At 38.9% G+C, this 22,423-nt stretch overlaps 1 protein-coding gene across 1 annotated transcript in view; it reads right to left on the reverse strand.

Annotated features, from left to right (window-relative positions):
• Positions 1-20,410, reverse strand: part of TMCC3 (transmembrane and coiled-coil domain family 3) — a 113,052-nt gene extending 92,642 nt beyond the window's left edge. Inside the window, exon 1 of the mRNA XM_006923835.3 lies at positions 20,350-20,410. The gene's annotated coding sequence lies outside the window, so the exon portion shown is untranslated. The remainder of the gene's footprint in view (positions 1-20,349) is intronic.
• Between the last annotated feature and the right edge of the window lie 2,013 nt (positions 20,411-22,423).

Raw genomic sequence — 22,423 nt, forward strand, 5'->3', positions numbered from 1 at the left:
AGAGACTAAGGCAGTATAGTTCAAAGATTAAAAGTAGATGGACTTTAATATTAAATGGATTTGGCCCTAATGAGTCCTGTAGGGGAGGAAAAAGTTTTTATCAACCCTCTTAGGTACAGAAAAGTGAATTGACAAAGATGCTAACAGGAGAAAATGTTACACATTTATTTAATCTAAATTTTACATGACATGGGATCCTTCATAAGGAAATGAAAACCCAAGGAAGCAGTCAGACCTGAATAATTGACGCTAGGTTTGATGAAGAGTGGACAGTCATAGAAAAATGTAATAAGACAAAAGGATACGAGCTAAGGGTAGTAAACTGGGGGAAACTTAGTGAGGCCTGTTCGTCTGGATCCTTCTCAGGATCCCTAGACAGATTACTGGGTCTTTGCCCCCTTCCTCTCGGTATAGGAGGGTTTTATGGCCTGTCTCATGGGAGAAGCAGAAAATGCTTCTGCTGTTTTCTCCAATTTCTTCAGCTTAAAATATTCAATATGCTAAGGTGCCATATTTTGGGCTAGTGTGTCCTGAACCCCACCAGTCCCAACTCTGCCCAAACTTTATGATGTGAGAGAAGTTATTTGACGTTTAAGCCTCAGTCTCCTTGTCTGATAATGGGAACATCAGCACGTATTCATTCCTAAGGTGACTGGGAGGACAGAACGGGATGATGCATATACAGTGCCTAGTATAGTGCACTCAGTACACATTAGCTCTTGTTATTTAATGATTGCTATTATTAATATTAATTGCTACTATTGGTTTATAGCTTGCAAGAGCAAGTTTTTCATGTGAAACATCTCTACTGGAGTACACTGGTTAGTGCTATTCTTTTCTGCTCTTTGGAGCTAGCAGTGAATATAGACACCCGCGCCTTTGAACATAAGGAATGAAGAGACATAAAGTGTAGAGGTATTGTCCGACAATTAAAGCTGCTCAAAATATGGCAGCTTCTGAGATTATGAGCCTCCCTTCCTTCCCTACCAGACTGAAATTGCCTCCTTGGATGTTGCCTTTGGTTCAATATAAGACCCCTACGGTCCTATGTCTAAGATCCTCGCCAGTTTTCCCCAGCCACATACACATACGTATATGATCGGTCCTCAGAGGTCTGGAACACAGCGGGTCAGGAGAGAATGCAGTTGCACATGCTGGATCTGCTTCAGGACTAGACACTCAGAACATTTGTTTTTCCTTGACTCTAGTGACTGGAGGCAACACAGCGCTTAAAACCAATAAAACCACAAACTCTAGGGGCAGACTGCCTGAGTTTCAAATCTGGCTCCTATACTCATGACTGTGTGATCCTGGGCAAGTTATTTAACCTCTCTGCATCTCAATCTCTTCATCTGTAAAATGAGATATTATAAGAATTAAGTTGGTTCATAGTGTTACATGAATGTTATTATTATTAGAAGGTCATGTGACCCAAACCAAGCCAATAACTCTAAGTCCCAGGACTTTTGCTGGAGATGCTTCTGCTAGATTTACTAAATTGGTAAAAATACAAACTGAGAACTGCCAAGGGCCACCTGTGGAGAATGTCTCCTGAGAGTAAAGTTCCCCACTGCAGAGAGAGGAGCAAGAGATGGAAAGAGCACCTGGGATTTAATGCTACTGTTTGAGACTGGAATCTAGTCATGTCAGGAGATCTAACGAGGAACTTTTCAATGACATGGGCTATTAAATCTCCTTTTCTTGCTTGAGTCAGTTCGAATTGTTTTCTACCACCTGCAAACAAGAATTCTGACCTCGCTTTATTGAGATATAATTCACATACCATAGAATTCACCCATTTAAAGTGTACAATTCTATGGATTTTAGTACAGAGTTGCGAAACAATCGCTATGATGTCGGACTTCGATCCAAACCTCCTCAGAGATGGCTTGATGGGCATGGGCTGTGGGCAGTAGGGGGACGGGCATGAGTGAGTCTGCTTCCAAAATCACCACCATTTTGAAACTACTTTTAAGGTTGAAATGATTGACTTTTTTATTTGGAAATGGCTTAAAGCTCAGCACAGTATAATGGACAAGCAAATGAACTGGGAGTTACAACCCTGGGTTTCTTTTGATGGAAATTAGAAAATCCTTATGATCCCTTGATACTCTACATAATTCTACAGTTTTAGTCTAATCCTCTCATTTGTCATAAAACTGAGGTTCAGAGAGGTTACACCAACTGCTCAAGTTGACAGAGGTACTTACTGTTAGACACATTAAAAAATATAGTGCAGTTTTTGGTGTTGTTAGTTTCAAACTGTTCTTACTTTTCCTGCAGGATTTTATGCTCAAGATCCTAGTCAATTTGTTAATATACTCAGAGGTTAAGAGAGTCTTTTTAATACTAATCAAATATCTATTCATTCATTCATTCAAGAAATACACTGTGATTATGGGTATTCTTTATATTTATATTCAATTTCAGTGTGTTTCTCTTCAGACAAAGTAGTGTTCTGCCTACAGCCTTGAGGAAAATTAATATACTTTCTCTAAAGCAAGATATAATAAGGAATTTCAAAAATATTCTATGGCGTTTAGTATGTTAGGTAGGTAACAGATTGATGAGTTTCCATATACGTTCGCACAATAATCTTGGTTTGCAGGACCAGGAGGTTTAATTACAAAGAAGCGCTGCTGGAGATAAGGATGGATGATAGTTAAGGGAATAACTGCACTCTTCCTCCAATAAAAATAAAGAGATTTGATATCCAAACTTGAAATTTAGAATAATTTCACTTCTAACAGCCCTTGAGGCTTCAGAGGGTTTAGCAAAAACATAAAGAACAATCCTTCAGCTGCTACTAATCACAAATTTGTGTATCTGGGCACAAAAGAACTCTGTACAGGCTTTGGAAATTTTTAGAAACACAAAGCACTTCCTGGAAGAACCCGAGAGGTTTGGATCTGGCCAATGAAATGTCATACAGCTGGGGGCAGGATGCATTGCACTTAGCCATATTCAAGGACAGAAAGGCATTGCTTTACCTGGCATATCCTGTGAAAACACATTAAGAACACCAGGGACATATCATCAGCAGGGATATTATTTGTAGTCATCATTGTTTTTAATGTGTGTTTTTTCCTTTGTGAACCTAGACAAAATAAGTTGAATTCCTTAAAAGAGCACTGGCTATTTTATTTAAATTACAAGCAAGAGGTGGTAGAATTTTAAAACCGAGTTTAAGGTGAGGTCCTTAGATGGAATTCAAGAGGGAAAAGATGAAAAAGAGAAGAAAAACTGTCCATAATCCCACTATCCTGATACAATGACTATAAAAACTTTGACACATTTTTGTTTACTTTTAAGTATTCATTGTACATAGTTGCGCCTGGGAGGGGACCAAGCTCCAAGACATCCTGGCAAGACTCCCTTCCTCTAAACTAGCCTCCCTCCTGAAACATGTGTATTCTCAGCCTCTGAAACCAACAGGACCCAGCCCATCACACCCTTTACCCCTGCTAAGGTCTGTGAGCCGGGATCTCCAGGGATTCGGTCAGGCAAACCTCATCACCAGGCTGCCACCCCACACAGTGCTGACACCCAATGCCCCAAACCCTTCCACTCTGTCCTCAGAACCCATGGTCCGTTATCAGCAGAGTCTTCTCTATCCAAACTTTGAACGTTTTCTTCACTTTCCTATTCAATTGAAACCTGGGTATTCCTGTGGATACCGCTTCCTCTGCTGTTTTCTCTCCCACTCCCTTGTGCCACAGGCCTCCGAGGTGACCTCTGCAGTTGGCCTCCTTATTCCGTCATGTCAGCGATCCTCCTTTCTAACTTGCCACTTTTAAGAGTTGTTGTTGTCACACTTCACCACAGGCTACCCTTCTTGCTGTAGTTACCACCACCACTACCACCACCACCACCACCAAACTGTCACTTTGCTTTCATTCCTTGAAGATTTTAGCCCTTGACTCAGGTAGCTCTGCCAACATTACTCACTTACAAATACTTGGTGATTTCAAAATCCACAGAAGAAGCTCCCAATACCCCTGTCCCTAGATTCCATCAAGTATCTTATCCTCCACCCTACGTCAGCTTCTTCCACAGTCACACTCTAGACCAGCGGTCCCCAACCTTTTTGACACCAGGGACCAGTGCTCCTATGAGAATCTAATGCTTGATGATCTGAGGTGGAGCTGAGGCAGTGATGCTAGTGCTGGGGAACGGCTGAAAATACACTCATTTGCCCGCCGCTTACCTCCTGCTGTGCGGCCCGGTTCCTAACAGGCCATGGACTGGTCCTGGCCTATATATAGCCCAGGGGCTGCACTAGCCCATGCCACTGCCTCCACCATCCATTTCAAGCTTGCTAACCACAGCTTCAATTTCCAGCTCACTCCCTTTAGTACCCTCCTAATCCAAGTAGACCTATATGAATTGACCTTACCATAGTTTCACTATTATCAATACCTTCCATATCTTCACTTAACTTCTTGGGCAATTTATCACCATTCACTTTCTTATGCCCCCAACTCCCTTCCCTTTATAATATTCACCCGGCAAAACCTCCATCTTGGTTAAATCTGATTCTCTATTTACTCCATGCAGTTCATCATGGGGAGAACATACCCATGCAGCTGGTCTCATTTTAGATTCATGATCAGAAACCAGGATCATTATCTGATAATCCTACCACATGTCCTGGTCCATTAACCCTCCCTCTCTCCTGGATGGTTATAGCTGCTATTCTCTCTCCTCAAACCTGTAACACCTCCTCCTCCCTTAGCCTCACTCTTGGCTCACCACCTTGCTTTCTACTTCTCTGAAAAAAAAAGGGAAGTAATCAGAAGAGAACTTCCCCAAGTTCCCACCACTGCACTGACGCAAGGCCTGCATCTGAACCTTCCCTCCTGCTGCCCTCGGTGAACTGTCCGTGACCCTGAGGCCAGCCCCTCCTCTCCTGCTCTGCACCCCAACCCCACTTCCCCACTCAAGGGCATCGTGCCAGTAATTGTCCCCTCTTTCCTGCAGCATTCTATCTTCTTTCTCCACAGGTCATTTCCAACAGCACGCCAACATGCTCTTAATTTCCCAGTCCTGAAAAATCCCTTTTTTGACCTCATTAACTCCTGTTAAAATTAAGTCGGATATTGTCACTCCTGCCGAAAACCCCTTAATGGCTCCCATTAAGGCCAAAATCCTACAAAGACTTATACAGTCGTATCTCACCTATGACTTTACCCTCCGTGCTCCAGCCAGGCTGGCATCTTCACTTTTTCTAGAACACACATCAGACATGCTTTCTCAGGGCCTTCATACTTGCTATTCCCTCTGACTGAAATGCTCTCCCTCCAGAAATCTGAATACTCATTCCCTCACTTCACAACTTTAATCAGATGTCATCTTTCAGTGAGACGGTCCTCTCTCTTCTTATAAAACTACATTGTAACCACTTCCCTTGATATTCCCTATCTCTCTTTCTTGCTTTATTTTTCTTCTTAGTACTTACCACTTTCTAACATACCATATAATATACTTACTTCTTAGGTTTATGGACTGTTTCCCTGAGTCGATATTCAGAAAACTAGAATACAAGCTCCTTAAGAGGAAGAATTTTTTGTCTGCTTTATTTACTGCCAAGTGTATCCCCAGCACTGGCAGTGTTTGGCACGTAGTAGGTACTCAATAAATATCAGTTGAATGAATGAACGATTAAAATTACACAGTTATAATTTTAAAGCTTTCATAATCATGCATATTTGTAATTCTTCTATAGCTTCTGCATTAAGAATTCTGTGAATTAAATGTGTGGACCTTCATTTTGCCATGTTTTTTTTAATAAACATGTCCTTTCAAAGAGAATTTGACTTCAGAATGAGAAAAGTTAAAATCCTGGAGTTCCGTCAGCAGTTCACTGAGTCTCTTTCCTTCCTTTCATTTTGGTTTATACCAGGTTTGGTTTGGAGAGCAGAGGCCTGTCTTGGGAGGGAATAGACAAGATCTTGGGAGGACTTCAGAAAGAATATCTGGCAACAGAAAGCATCATTCAGAGCTTAGACATGAAATCCATTCAGAGGTGAAGGGTGGAAAAATGGCTGCTGGAGAGAAAAGGTAGGATTAGTCATATCACCTAAACTATGGTTCTCTGGCTCAGAAAGACATTATGACCCAAGGCAGCTTCCGAGGATCAAAAAAAAGGGGCATTTCACAATAGAAATTAAGATTTCAGTTGTGATCGAAAGTAAAAATAAAAACAAAACCACAACAGGATACAGGTTCCAAAACAATCGGGAGACAGGAGCTCTGTAGTTCAAAAGACCTCGGCTGAGGCTGGCTCCACACTTTCCAGGGCTGGGACACAGTTATCAGGGTTGCCAAAGCCCCGAGCACTGTCTGGCAAAGGGTAGGTAGGGACTTGATGGCTGTTGGCTGCTCCTCCACCCCAACCTCCACTGTGTCCCCAGAGCCCAGCACAACGTAAGAAACAGCGGATGCTCAAGAAACATCGCTTTAATGGACAAATGCATAATTTAGGAGTAACTTCACAAATCGAGCTGCTTCTACCTTCATGTCGGACTTTGCAGAACTGGCTTAATTTTTTCTCACTTTACTGTACCCTCTTATTCTCTGCTTGACCCACTGCCGAAATCATCTTCCCACTTGTTGTTTGTGTCCCCAATCCACAATGGAGCCGGCGCCTGCTACGTCAATCCATGAGCTGCCAAACATTAATCTCCATTTAAAAACATAGTGTTTCAGCAGAGAAACAGACCAAAGAGGCACAGAGCAGACTCTAACTTCTATTTATTACTCTAGGCTGACAGGTTTTTTAGCAGGTTCTTGTTTTTCTCTTCTGGAGGAAAGCTTGTTTCCCTAGAAGGATTTCCCCTCTTTGTGTTCATTCTTTGTTCACAGTTTTAGTGTTTACTTCTGCTCTTTATCTTTGCACAATCCTTGCTGTTTCGAGAATCAGAAGAGACTCTGGACTGGAATCCCTCACCCTTCCCTGAAAATATCTCTGGTTCATGCCCGAAGCAGCTGATACATTTCCCTAGTTTTCCTTTCACATCTTTGTGACGTGAAAGGATGCCGGTAAATCATAAGGACAAACCTCAGATAACCTTGTATTTGTTTATGGGATATTTTTCAAGTCTTCGGCCGATATTTTGTGTAACAATCAGTCTGTTTCAATGAAATTCTTGGAAAGAGGGTCCAAGATGGGTATGGGCTATGAAACCACTGACCTGTTTAGAAGTCCAGCAAGGCTAATGTGGTGAGGGCCTCTTTGCTTGGAAGGCAGGGAAGCCCAATGCTCAGAAAACAGCTGTGCCCACTGAAGCAAGTGGCCGGCCTCCAGGGCTAGCCTATAAGCAATAGGAGTATGGGGGTTGGGAATGGCTTGGAAAACACTGGAACAGCAAAAGAAGTGACATCATGAAGGCACCCGCAGTAGAATATAATCTCTATGAATGAAGGTGGGGCCTCTTCTTGTTTTGTTCACTATGTCCCCTGCACCTAGCTGTGTGCAGAAGCCATGATGGGTGTTCAGGGAATATTTGTGTAATAAATGAATGAGGTAGAAAGACAGGGTACCACAAGAATCCCCTTGAATAATAAGGAGCGTTTTGGAAGGACTTAAACCTGCCGTTGTCATGTCTAATTATACTAGAAAATATCTGTAATTCTACTGAAATCCCAGGTTGGTGTAGCCTGGAGAATAAAACATGAGTCTCCAGAGCTAGCAAGCTAGTTATTTGTTTGTTTGTTTGTTTGTTTGTTTGTTTATCTATTGCCATTTATGACAAATCAAAAGAGTAGGCTTCAGGTAAAAACTATAGTGTCTAATGTGTACCACATATGATACTAGATAGGAAATAAGAAACTAAGATAATGACTCCTGTATGCAGAGCTATGTTTAAGTGACTTATTAGGCATGCGTATATACAATTATACATATACAGTTACAATTTATTGAGCACTTGTCTCATGTAAAACACTAATTCTTCTATACCAAGTAGGTTTTGTAACATTATTATTTCCGTTTAGAGATGCAAAACAATGGCTGAATATGAAGCAACCTTGAAAATAAAGTGATTCTTCCTTTTCTCATGAAAAAATTTTCCCTTCCAAGATTTTTGGTTAAGCAGAATAAAAATGCTTTTAGAAATGACAGTACAGAAAGCTCTTAAATGCATGTTCAAAATAAGAAAACTATGAGGATCATTGACTTAATTTTTCCTTTGGACAAAAAAGGAGAGACAGAATAAATTTTTGAGGATCCCTTTTTTGACAAAACAATCGCAACATTTTATCCTCTTAGGGAGCTACATTTACCAATTTGAATAATGTCACTCAAATGACAATTACTTAGCATGCAATGTTATTTTCATAGAAGATGATATTAAATTTTAGAAAGTCTATATGTCTCCAAGTGGGTTTCTCAGTGACAATTCTAAAGTTACTAAAAACAGAGTGAGATTTTATTATAGGAATGTTTTCAGTCTTCAACTTTATCCTTAAACTTTCTCGTCAAGGGCATTACGGTTTAGCACCCAGTCTCTGCACTTAACGTCGACAGACTCAGAGACTTAGATTTTTTTAACTGGAAATTTTTAAAAAGAAAAACTGCAGTTTCAGGCCACAGACAAGATTTCGCTCGCTGAGTCTGAATCAGATACACAGACTCCAAATCTAAGGCTAAACCAAAGAGTATGTAAGACCTACAGTATTTTTCTTCCAGGGATATGAACAATGTATAATCAAATATCTACTAATACTTATCAATTTGATTCAATATACATTATTTCAAATGTCTTCATTGTCACTAAAGCCACATTTTGAGTCAACTAACACATTTTTCTGGAGTCTTTGCTATATATATCTGGTTTCCTCAGTAGAAACATACGTGAATGCAAACACAGTGCCTTTCCTTGCCATGTTTGTTAAATAGCTGTATATTCTTATAGAACATATTTACCAATTCTCAAAATCGAACATTAGATTGTTTCCAAATGCTCAACATTAAAAAGGATATTGAAATGAACATCCTTATGGATAAACTTATACATATGTTTTTCGTGGTTCCTATATGACAAAGGTCAAAGGTATGTTTATTCCTAAGGTTTATGTACATTGGCAGACTCCAGAGAGACTGTATATATGTACACTCTGTATAAAATAAATGTTTCATTGTGTATTCCTGGTATATCATTGTTACATTTGCCAGGGTTTTGCTGTATTACTCATTATGCTTAAAAAACATTTTATTGAAGCTGAAGAATTTTTATATAGGCATACCTCTGGAAAACCATCCATATTAAAATATAGAAAATTTCCAACACCCCAGACTCTTTCAAATTAGCAACACCCCAGACTCTTTCAAATTAGCACCTCTCTATCCTCACCCCAGCATAATAAGGGGGGATCATTTTTAAAAATTTTTCTATCACCATCAATTAATTTTATCTGTCCCTGAACTTCATACAGGTATCTTTTTTGTATCTAGCTTGAATTGAAAGGTCATAGGGATTTTTCTCTGACCTTTTTCATGTTAGATGATCTCACACATGCTGACCAGGATGATAACTGGACAATTCCACAAAACATAACCATTTGAATCAACTGTCTAAACCTTCTTTTGTAATTATACTCTGTATGCTACAGGCAAAATCCAGAATAAATTACTGAAATATAAATTGAACATGTAAGGACTCTGTCATGACATATTTACCAAATATCTTAAGGTTTAGACAGTATAACAGTGAGGAGGTACTGGAACTCTCACACATTACTCATGGGAATGTAAACTGGTTCAGCCATGTTGAGAAACTGGCCATTTCAACTGTAGTCCTATAGGTACCTGCCCCATGAGTAGCAGTTTTACTCTTAGGTATGTATACAGAAGAAATGAGTGCATATATACACCAAAAGACACGCACAAGGGTGTTTACAACAGCCTATTCCTAATAGCCCCCAAACTAATTACCTAAATGTCCATCAACAGTGAAATGGATAAAATAAATTGTGGTACTTTTATACAGTGAAATACTTCACAGCAAGAAAAATAATGAACAAGTTTTTAAAAAACAATGAATTAATAAAGCATGCAAAAACCTTCCAATTCCAGCTATTTACTTCCGAGATGAACCTCTAAGACCTGATAGTCCATAATATCCACAGAGTCAACAATTTAAAGTCAAGGGCACTTTGATCTCAAATCTAACTTAAAAGATTTATGTTTAATTACTAATACATATGACATTCATCATAATAAGACTTTTCATCTCTGTGATAAATCTCAAAGAATGTATAGACTAGTTGAAGCCTCACATTTTCCCAAGAAGGACCTATTACTATGTTCATTTTATAAAAACATGAACTGAGATTTTTAAGAAGTATGGGTAATGAGATGACCAGCCTCAAAAGCTATGTGTGGAAGTACCAAGTCCCATTCTTTGTCCTCTGACTAAATCATTGCCAGATGGTTTTTCCACATGTGCACTTATAAAAAGTAATTTGTAACTGTCTACCTGGTAGATCTAGCCATCTGTTTAAATGGCTGGAGCCAGGACTTTTTGAATCTGCACAAACACCAAAAAATGTGAGAAACTGAACCTGCAATCTGCCTCACCATTTCCCAGCCATGCTGAGGAATAGCAGTAGCATTATTTCCCACTCACCCCGAGAACCTACTCTACCTTTTCTGGGAGCCCAATCTAGATGGACTGCACTAAGGGCTTCCAATTGGGCTGACCTCTGGGGAACACGGGCAGGGGGAGGGCGAAAGAAGGCTGGGGTATTCATTCTTCCAGTTTCTTTCTCTATGGCTCACTGTGGGGTGGCTGCCTCCCTTAACCAAAATCACAGCTCTGGTCAGGCAGCCCCCTCCATGTGGCCTCTTCTTCCAGGTCCTAGTAAGCACGTCCTTCCTCTTCAGGTCTAGGGCTGGTATTAGCCCGTCCATTACCTACCTGGAGTACCCATGCACTACTTCCCCTGTACTTTCTGTGTAAGGAGCTTCTTTATTCTCCTCACATTATTTATTTGTGTATATCATTTATTTCCTGTTTGGACTCTAGTGGTTACTGTAGTCAAAGTGGTTACTCTTGTCAAAGACCTGGCTGAATAATAATAAATGAAAAGAAGGATACCATTAGAAATATCCTAAGGGATATGTCTAATCACAGGAGGCCTGGAGGAGAAAAAAGGAATGAATGGGCTTTCCCTACCAACCCGTGAGTAAACACTCACAGAGCTAGCGGTCCCCTCAACATCTGCTGCTATATAGGATAGGAGGGGTAGAAGGACATGGAGTAAGCACCTATTACATGCCAATCCAGTGCAGGAACTTTCACATATATCGTGTCATCATGCACTGTGAAACCCTGAACAGACTTGTACTCTCTCTTCATCCCAGTTTTTCATCTGTAAAATAGGAATAATAATAGGACCTACCTTGCAGTGTTATTGAGAAAATAAATGAGATAATATATGTAAAGTGTTTCGCTTCGGACAGGATGTAATAAATGTTATACATGTATTACATGTATTACATGTTATACAGGACATAATAAATGTTAGCTATTAATAATAATGTTGATGATGATAGTTATGAGAAATAACTTTTGTAACATCTTCTGAAGTAGATATCATTTCCCCCATTTTAAAGATGAGGAAAATGAGGCCTCGTGAACCATATCACAAAGAAGAGGCAGAAGAGAAATTAACCTCAGCGCTGCCGTTTGATAGTGGAGACAGAAAAGGCTGTAGTGATCTGTTGATTAGCTTTTGGTGTAAAGATAAATTATTTTATGAGCCATAATTTCCAAAAGACAATTAACCTGTCGGCCAACTAAAGAAGGTATAAATACATACATGTATATTCATCCACAACATACAAACACACTGAAAATGAAAATAAAAACCATGATAATTTTTAACCAAGTCTCATTAATTTTTTTGAGTCCTTGATTAATGAAATATCCTGTGCCTACCGAATTCAACCACTGAATTTACTTGTGCAAAAAGAATTGGTTGCTGCTTTCTCAAAATATTCTGAGATGAGCTACGGCATTAGAGGTCTTAGATCTTAATCTGAGGATAAAAGAATCCTCAGGGACTGGTAGGAGATCTATAATTTTATGACCATTTAAGATGGAAAAAATACTCATGTAAAAAGTAATGATATTCTTTAAAACTAATCAACATCTTCTCATTGTTAAATACAACTTTTAATTAATCCTAAACAAGTTTTACTACTTTCCCGTTTCAAAAATTATATATGATATATACTTAGGATCTTAACACTTTCTGTCACTTTATAGATACCTTTTTCTACACCTGTTAAAGACCTACAATAAAACATTTAAAAATCTTCTGTTTATCTTCTTTAAATAAAAATTAATTTTTTAAAAAAAGAAGAGAAATTCATCTGAACCATGACACCTAATCTGTAATTTCCACTATCATCATATCGCACCCCCTCTCACGTGCCTCCCATGTGCCACAATTCACGATTCCATGAGGCATGACATCTATGTGACTCATTTGCTCTCATACTCTCATTCCTTAGATGAGTGATAGAAGAGGATCCTCTTTCTAGCTGACTCTCAGAATGCCCCAAATATTGGCAATCAATCAGAGTTGACTTGTGAGGTGAAACACATTTGCTATTCCTGAAGGAAAACATTAATTCAGATGAACAGGACAGAATCAAATTTAACAAAAAATGTGTGTTCAGCAACTTTGCTGTGTTCACTCTGGCATCTCCAGGGCCTAGAACAATGCCTGGGACATAAGAAGCACTCAGTAAATACTTGTTGACTGAATGAATGAATGCAAGTTGTAACCTATAAGAGCCAGTATCATGCCTTTAGGGAATTGAGAGAGAATGAAAATGGGCAAAAAGAAGAACATAAACAACCATAATGCAAATTTTCCTTAGATATCATAAAAGCAAAGCAAATTGTGAATAAAATGTGAAAACACAGTAGTCTGCATTAGTCTGACTAATACAGAATTTAAAAAGAAATACGGTATTGCTTTTAAGTATATCATCCAAGCTCACAGTCTTCTCAATGGACCTGTTTTAATAAGCAGATAAAAATAATTTATAATTAGTAACATCACTTGCCTTAAACTGTTTACAATTTAAATTGATAAATAAATCTCTTCTTTATAGAGTGAGTGAATGGGACCTTCAACCCAAATTCTGAGTGGGTGAGTGTGAGTGAATGAGAACTTGAATTATTTGAACATGAGCCCCAAGAGCTATTACTTGTCCTTGTCCACTGAAACCTAACAGAGCCCATGTGCAGAGACTTTTTTTCCACTCTTGACCCTAACACGGGCGTTCTTAAATTTTGTATTATAAAAGTCATATATACTTATTCTAAAAGTTCCCAAGATACATAAGTTTAATAAGTTAGGATGTGGAAAGCAAGCCACTTCCTCTCTCCTCAACCATCCACCCCACCCTGCTGACACCGAAATGATAACGGGGTCAACAAACTATGTCCTGCAGACCAGGCCCAGCCTGCAGCCTGTTTTTGTACAGTCTGTGAACTAAGAATGGATTGTACATTTTCAAATGGTTGAAAAAACTCAAAATAATAATATTTTGTGGCACATGAAGATATGAAATTCAGTTTTTAATGAAAGTTTTATTGGCACACAGCCACGTCCGTTTGGGTATATATTTGTCTGTGGTTGCTTCCATGCCAGAGTTGCAGAGCTGAGTAGTACCCTTGGTCTCACAGTAGATCCTGTCACCCTTTCTGAAAATATACCTCTCTTTCTAGCTTACTATTTTATCCATCTATCTCTGTTTCAAAACTTGACACAATACCTCCTGTTTGTCTGACAACCTTTTATCCATTCAACTGTATTTGTGGCCACCCTAAGTTTTCACAGACCCATCAGCTTTCTAAAAGGTATTTCACCACTAGCCTTGCATTCAAGGGTGCTTCTCCCACCGCCCTCACTTATCTTGGAGGGAATACTCTGTACAGAGAGTACAAATAGGAAAAGGCTCAGTAGAAATGGGAGCGATAAATTCTGTGACTTCCCTTTGCAATAAATACACCACCCTGGTAAGCAATCACTCTCCAGCTTGGCTGGTCAAGTCTAGTGGAACACACCCTGTGTTAATTGTGCTGTCTGCTTGGGAAAATATTTGCCAAGCAAGTGTCTTGAGTGAGTGGGCAGTCTCAAAGAAAAATGTGATTAGATTTTATTCTACTGCCCTTTAACTAATGTGAGGAACAAGTTTTAGATTATATAGTTCTTACACCTAATTTCCAGTGACTCATATAGAATCTGACTTTACATTTTAGTTTCTGCAATTATTTTGATGGCACTTTATTGAGATTCTACTAGCAAATGTGTTTTTTCTTGGAAGATTCTAATTTAGTCAGTAAATCTCTACTAATGTAGGTGGTCTTTGATATTTGCTTTAGCGAGGATAGAGAAAAAAACATTTCAGCTATACAAAAATAATTTCTGGGATGATTTCAGGGATGATTCGAATTGTTATTTTTCCCCTAGGAAAAATTTTCTGTACTGACCCTAATATTTAAAAAACTAAACTTTTTTGACCTTCTATCTGATTCTAATTTATATTTCTTAAGCAAAGTTTGCAGGTGTTCCAGTTACGTACTGTTGCAACATACCATGACAAATATTAATGGCTTAAAACAACAACAGTCATTTGTTTTGCTCATGAAATCTGCAATGTGGGCAGTGTTCAGTGGGGACAGCTCATCTCTGCTGTATGTGGCATTAACTAGGGTCACTCAATTGAGGCTGGAGGACTCGCTGGTAAGATGGCACACTCACACGGTTGGTAAGTTGGTGCTAGCTCTGGCTGGGAGCTCAGCCAGCATCCTTATTTCCTTTCCATGTGGGCCTTTCAGTGGGGGTTGCTGGGCTTCCTTACAGCATGCCAACTAGATTCTAAGAGTTAGTGTTCAAAGAAGTCAAGACAGATGCTGCAAGTCTTCTTATAGTCCACCTTTATGTCACACAGTGTCATTTCCACTGCATTCTACCAGTTAAGCAAATCATTAAGACCTGCTCAAATTCAAGGGGAGGGGAATTCCAAATCACATCTCAATACAGAGTTGCAAAGAATTTATGGCCATCTTTACTCTACTGTAGCACATAAAAGAAATAATGTAAGTGTGTCTCTGAAAAATCATGTTTTGGATATTGAAGTGGCAGCAAAGAGAAGCCAAGACTAGATTAGAGTATCTTATGACGGAACCAACTGTCCTCGGAGGAAGTAAACCATAGATGTCAGGAGCATAGACTGCCTCAGTGTGATTCCTAGCTGTCATGTACCAGGCTCTACGACCATGGACAAAACTGCTTGACTTCTCTATGTCCCCATATCCTCATCTACAAAACATGAATATGGTTTGTCTGGAGAAATCAGGATTCTGCTTTTAAACACTTTAAAAAAATGGATATATAACATGCATAGAAAAATACAAAATAATAAGTGCCCTATAAATTTTCACAAACTGAACACACTCATCTGACCAAGAAACGCAACACTGCCAGGACTAGGGAAACCATAGGGAATGGTTGGGACTATGGCAAATAGGAGGGCATGTCCTTTCTAACAGATATAGCAGGCTCGTGGCTCATACCAGTGGTTGCCATGTAGAGATAAAGGTGGATTGTACAGGCTGAAGAAAACATGGCAGAAGGCCAGATTTGGTTCACAGGCCCTTGTCTGGGACTTGGCGGGAAGGTATGAAATAGCAATAAGTAGATGAAAAAATGGATGGGGGCAGAAGAACAAGGGGATGTCAGTGTAAGAGAGGTTGACATTTTAGCTGTAGCTAAGCACGGCAGGGATAATGGCCATGGAATTACCTGAGCTCAAGGTTGTATAAGAAACCATGGCTTGAAGTTGTCCTAACACAGGAAGAAGGCTTCTTGATGCTGGGAAAGATTCAGAGACAAACCTGCCAGTCAAGTGCTCACCTTTCATATACGCCACCTATTTTAATCACTAAAGTACCTTTAAAGAGCTCCACTCCCATGACCAGCTGTTCTAAATCTTTCTCTCCCACTCCTTTTGCTCCTTTCTACAGAGGAAGGTTTTTTGCTTTCTCTCCTGCCCTCACTGCCTTGTCTTGCTTTTTTGCATATTGCCCTTCTGTGTGGAGTTCCTGAGGTTCTCCCTCTGATGAGATGTCTCACAGCACACATACTGCTGGAAGATTTTGGCACTTCAAATCTTTTTTGGAAAGAAGCAGATATAAATTAGTGAAATGAAAACAAAGTCCTGTTCACAACTCTGTCTAAAATTTGAGGCATCTCGTAGACCTCTTCACCCTGGCTATGGTGCATGGAATACTGAGTAGTGGTGGGAGGAGGGAAAATCTGGAATCGTTAGCAACTAACTGCATAACTGGTAGATCTAGGGAATGGCTGCCCACGGGACACAGCTGGTGAGAGCAACATCAGAAAGAGAAATGCTTTACTCAGAAATGTTTAGTTCAAACTAAACATCCGAATATAAATGTATATATCTGCAGTTTACTAAACAAGACAGTGCACAATGAGCATTTAAGCTTAGTTGCCTGGCAAAGAGTAGATAATCTATAAACCTTCCACCCCACTCCACCCTACTATTGCTCTATCAGGGTGTATATGTTATGTGATGCTTTATTTATTTAAGAATCCTGCGGGTTACAGTCTGCTCTTTTCTCTCAAGCTCTGCGGCCTCACTGATCTGAACTACATGGCCATAATGGTTTTCTGTTGACTTGGGAAGAATGATGATTTTGAATCATTTCAGTCACATGTTAAAGCTGAAGTCTCTAGTTCAGAGATCTTGAGTGTTTTTGGAACTATTACATTTTGCCTTTTATAAATCATTATTACCTTGGACTCAGTATAACGCTACAGCTGGTTTTTCCGTGTGTGTGAATATTTTTTTATGCTCAGTGCACATTCTGTTGAGAGATCAAGGTACTTTAAATACATTTGGACAGAGGTAAGACATAAATTAATGAAATCAAAGTGATGAAAGAGATTTTTCCCTCTGAAATCTCTTTTTTTTTTCACCCCGTATCCTTTAGTGCTTTGTACCAAGCACTGTCAAATATTTTAAGCATTGTAGCATGAAATAAAACTAAGGAATGATAACTATGTATTGGCTTCTCTTTGGTTAAGACAGCACTAGTTATGAAAAAAAAAAATATTAGATTCTTCATACTTTGAACAAAAAATCCTTACTCAACAATTTAGGATAAGTTATAACTTTTATTTTAAAAATTTAGCATTACTTAGGAGAAGTAGCGTATAAGTGGTGATGGGAATGGGTTTTACGATCTACAAATAGTAATGTATGAGACAAAGGCAGTTTACACCACTAAGAATTTAGCATGGAGAGTCTACGTTTTGGTTTAGGGTTAAAATATTGTTATTTGAATCTATGTTTTAGAGGCACTCAAAACTTAATGCACAAATGCACACATACATTTTTATGTAAACTAGACTATGAATTCATTTTGAAATGTTTTTCTTCAAAAAATGATGCAAGTCTTTCTATTATAATAGCTACATCTACAATGTTGAAGTTAATGCTATTCTTGAATATTGTATCCAGTGTTTCACTATTTTAAACAATGCTTAGATGATCATTATTTACATGTATCTTTATATGCCTGTCTCATTATTTCCTTAGGATAGTCTCCTGGAAGTGGAATTACTGGAACAAAGACTATACACATTTTACAGCTTGGAATATCGATTTCAAACTTCCCTCCCAAAAGGGTATATCTATTTACATTCCCACCAGAGTGCTCTTCTTCACATCCTTGCCAGCACAGGGTCTTCTATTTCTTAACTATCTTTACCATCTCATTGGCATATGTTTAGTTACATATCTTTGATTATTTGTGAAGGTTTTTTTAAAAATAAATTTATTGACATTGGAATTTCTTCTGTTGTGAATTGCCTGTTCATGACCTGTGCAGGTGTGGAGCCTTTTCTGATTGTGGTTTTATCATATACATTGTTAGCCTACAGCAGACATCACAGGCCTCTAGAGGTCTGTATGCACATTTGAAGCAATTCTGGCTATAAAAAATAAATAGGGCAAGACAGAAAAAGGAATGACTCAAACCTCTTACTTCTTGTATGAGGTAAACAAAACATTCTCTCCAGTGTGGGTCAACACAACTAGCACTTCTTGGTAAAGAAAAAAGGGCTGCGCTGGCTGCTGAGTCACTTAAATAATGTTCCACTTGACAACACAACTTTAATTCCTTTTGCAGATAAAGAAGGGCTTACAGCTACTCCAAGCTCCAAGCAATGCTTTAATGACAATAGGATAAATATACCCACATATACAATGCCCCTTGACTTATGATGGGGCTACATCCTGATAATTCAATCATAAAATAAAAATATTGTCAAGTTAAAAATCCATTTAATACTACATTGTGGTATCTCAGTTGTTTACCCTCTTGATCACATGGCTGACTGTGAGCTGCGGCTCACTGCCACTGTCCAGCACCACGACAGAGTATCATACTGCATATTGCTATCCCAGAAAAAGTTCAAAATTCAAAATTATAACTAGTTTCTACTGAATGCATATTGCTTTTGCAGCATCCTAAAGTCAAAAAATCCTAGATCAAACCATTGTAAGTTGGGGACTGTCTGTCTGCCCCTCTCTCTCTTTCTTTCTCTTTTTGAATATGAGGAGTCCAGCTATTTATACAAAGTCCAATAACTATGTTATTATTTAATCCAGCTAATCTTCCTTTCTTAAATTAAGCCTTAAATGTCAAATATTTCAGGGCTGGAGATCATTTTAAACAAAATATCTGAAATCCAAAAGCCCTTTCCAAGTATTTTATCGCTTAAAGTGTTAAATGGTACTTCATATTTATGGATGTGTCCCTGGTATTCCAAGTTCATTATTTCCTATTTAAGCCTGACTTGCCTCCTGCATTCATATTTTCTGTCCAATGGCATGGCTCTCTTCCCAGATACTCAGGCAGAAGACTTCGACATCATCTTTATTCCTCCTTCTCCTTCACTCTCCACACCTAACAAATTTTTTTTCCCAATATAAATACACTTATTTTAGAATAGTTTTTAGATTTACAGCAAAATTGCAAAGACAGTACAGAATTCCTGTATTCTCCTAACTTAGATTCCCCCAATATTAACATCTTACATCACCATGGTACCTCTCTCACCACTAAGGAACCAACATTGATCTAATACTATTTGTAAACTCGTTTAATCAGATGTCATTGATTTTTTCCCCAATGCCCTTTTTCTGTCCCAGGATCCCATCTCCAAGATACATTACACTTAGCCATCATGTCTCCTTAGTCTTGCCTGGTGTGACAGTGCACATACTTTGTTTTTGACGACCTGGATAGTTTCGAGGAGTACTAGTCAGGTATTTTGCAGAATTTGGGTTTGTCTGATATTTCTCTCATGTTTAGGCTAGGGTTATTGGGGTTTTTTTGAAGACCATCACAGAAATGAGGTGCCATTTTTACAACCTAATCAAGGGTATATGCTATCAGCATGACTTACTGCTGCTGATGCCAACCCTGGACCCCTGGCTAAGTCAGTGTTAGGTTTAGCCAGGTTTCTCCACTTTCACTTTGCTTTTCCCACCCGCCTTTCCAAACTCATTTTGCTGATGAGGAGATTGAGGTTAGAAGTTAAATGACTAAGTCAAGGTTAAAGAGTAGTAAAACTGAAACTGAAACTTAAGGTTTCTCACGTCCAATTCTGCATTTCTCCTACAATACCAGAGGTCAGTGGGCCAAACCCTATTCGCTGCCTGTTTTTATAAGGCCCACAAGCTAAGAATGATTTTTACATTTTCAAATGGTTAAAAAACCAAAAGGAGACTATTTCATGACACATTAAACTTATATGAAGTTCAAATTTCCGTGTCCCTGAATGAAGTTTACTGGAACATAGCTATGCCCACTTATATACGTTTTGCCTATAGCCACATTTATGATACATCACCAAGTTGAGGGTTGTGACAGAAACCTAATGGCCTACAAAGCTTAAAATATTTACTATCTGGCCGTGTACCGAAAACGTTCGTCAACCCTGCACTACACCATGATACTAACTACCCGCCCAGGCAGCCTCGTCTTTGTTAGGGGATGAAGAAAAGAAGAAGCCTTTCAGCCAGAAGATCTGTTAATTGTGTACTTTATAAAGTGTAAAACGAGACCCTCTACCACATTTCTTTAGCTGGGCCCAGATTTGAGGTTTGCTGTGCTTTCTCACTCTGAGTGATGAAATCGCATATGTAGGGAGAGGGGTCGGGGGTGGGAAAAAGGCAGAGATGCAGAGACAGGATCATGAAGCAAAAAGAGACAGACAAATATACATTACCCTGGTGTTAGAACTGGCGAGGGTAGGAGGGGCTCCTTCAATTAACAGATGATGTGTACAATGAGCCAAAAATACCTCTTCAGGCAACTGTGTAACAGGCTGGGGGTCTTTAAAGGCAAGCACTGAGATCCTCCTCCCACACATACAGCAAAGGCATTCTTAGAACCCTTCCCTGCATGTTTCCAAGTCAGCTGCTCCAGCATATTCCAGAGAAGGCCCTCCTGGCCCGCTGCCCACTCAGGGCATGGCCCCATCATTCCTGTCCACACTGACAAGGCTGTCTACTCACCCAACTCCAAAACTGTTCTGTTTATTTTTAACTCAAGGAAAGGACAGAGATGTCTCACCATAACTGTCTTTTGGGGAGTTAAGTATCTGATTTTAATGTGTACAAAATATAGAAAATCACTTCTTTTTTTTTCTCAATATCTTTTATGAATACTCATTTTTCTCTTTCTAAGTTCATACTAGATGCCTATAAAATTTCTTAGGAGGCCCCTCCTTTTGAAGAGTATTTTGCAAAGCAGATAAGAAGCTGGCATTGATCGAGAATACCATAGGATCATCTTTGGAGAAGAAAATGCAACTGTTACAACAAGACAAAGGGCAAAGGGAAGCCCATTTAGGGATAACGTCAATAAGGAAAACAGCTAATCTCAGAAAGTTCAAGGTTAAGAACATTGCTGAGGCTGTGTAACCACGTTGACCTAAAGAACTCTACAGTTATTTCACATTTTATACTTTTCTAAATGTGTTTGATTATCACAGCAATACTGTGAGGTTAGGAATTAGCCTCATTTTTCAAGTAAAGCCCAGAGAAATTAAATGGTTCATTTAAGTTATCGCCATGAGGTCAGGGCTCAGAATGTTGCTTTCTTCACTAGTATACACCCAGAACCTACTCTTATGCCTTGGAACACAGAAAGTGTTCAATACAAAGTTGTTGGAAAAATCTTTTGCCTCCTACTATTTACATTGCTAATGGATGAAGATGACCCCTTGAGAGGCCCTCTCCCTTCTATTCCACCTTCAGAGGACAATTTGTTGATTGATGACTTGCCAACTTGGGCATCAGCTAAGGGCAACTCTGCTACTCAGTGAGTCAGCTACAAATAGAGAACCAGGAGAGGGACTCAACATGCCATTTCTGGAATATTTTAAGTTAATTCCAATTCAAGGGAGAGATTATATTAAGCAGGCAAATGTGGACACCACAGTATTTATAGAGGATCAGTATTTATAGAAGAGATGTTACTTCTTAAAAATTAAGTCTTAAAAGCTGCTTTCCAAGCTTACAGATAGAACTAACTTAACAGTTTAGCAATAAGAAAATGAAGTATAAGATGAGAATTCCACAGAATTCTATAGACTGGCCTTCTGGTAAAAGCCATATCTGTATAAAATAAAAGAGTATGATAAATCAAAAACTCAGAAGAAAAATCCAGCTGTCTTTTTGTTGATTTCTCATAAAAACAGCCGAACTCTCAATCACAGTACATTTTGTACAACTGATTCATTAACCTCTATTTACATAATGATGCAAGCATTTGAGGCCGCAATTTTCCTTGCAGTAGGCATGTTTTAAAAGTAAATACTATGACAATGCTACACAAGGTATGAAGATACTGAGTGAACAGCGTCATGGGCTTGCTGAACCTCTTAAGATTTTTTCTCCTTTCAGTCTCTGGAATGAATGGGGACTTTCTGGTAATGCCATCTAACTTGGCATTTTAGAGACAAATTGGGAATCACAAGGCATGAAAATGCTTTGCCAATGAAATCATTTTTCTGACTGAATAAGTAAGTGATCTTGGGGGGTGGAACGTGGGGTGGGGTCCATTTAATACCTAATCAGAAGTAGGGAGAACAAAGGAAATATTTAATGCTATTCAAGTTAGTCCTGCACTGAAATATTGGTTCTGAGAGATGATGAGAAAAGAATTTATTTAAAAAGAAAAACCTAGAGCAACTGATTTTGCCATTTTCCCCCACACTTGTATGTTTCCCTAGAATTTGCTAGCAGGCCACAGAGCTATGGTGGGATAACTAGATATATAAATCTCAGTATCTGACA

This window comes from Pteropus alecto, unplaced genomic scaffold, assembly GCF_000325575.1.
Source record: "Pteropus alecto unplaced genomic scaffold, ASM32557v1 scaffold76, whole genome shotgun sequence".
NCBI lineage: Eukaryota > Metazoa > Chordata > Mammalia > Chiroptera > Pteropodidae > Pteropus > Pteropus alecto.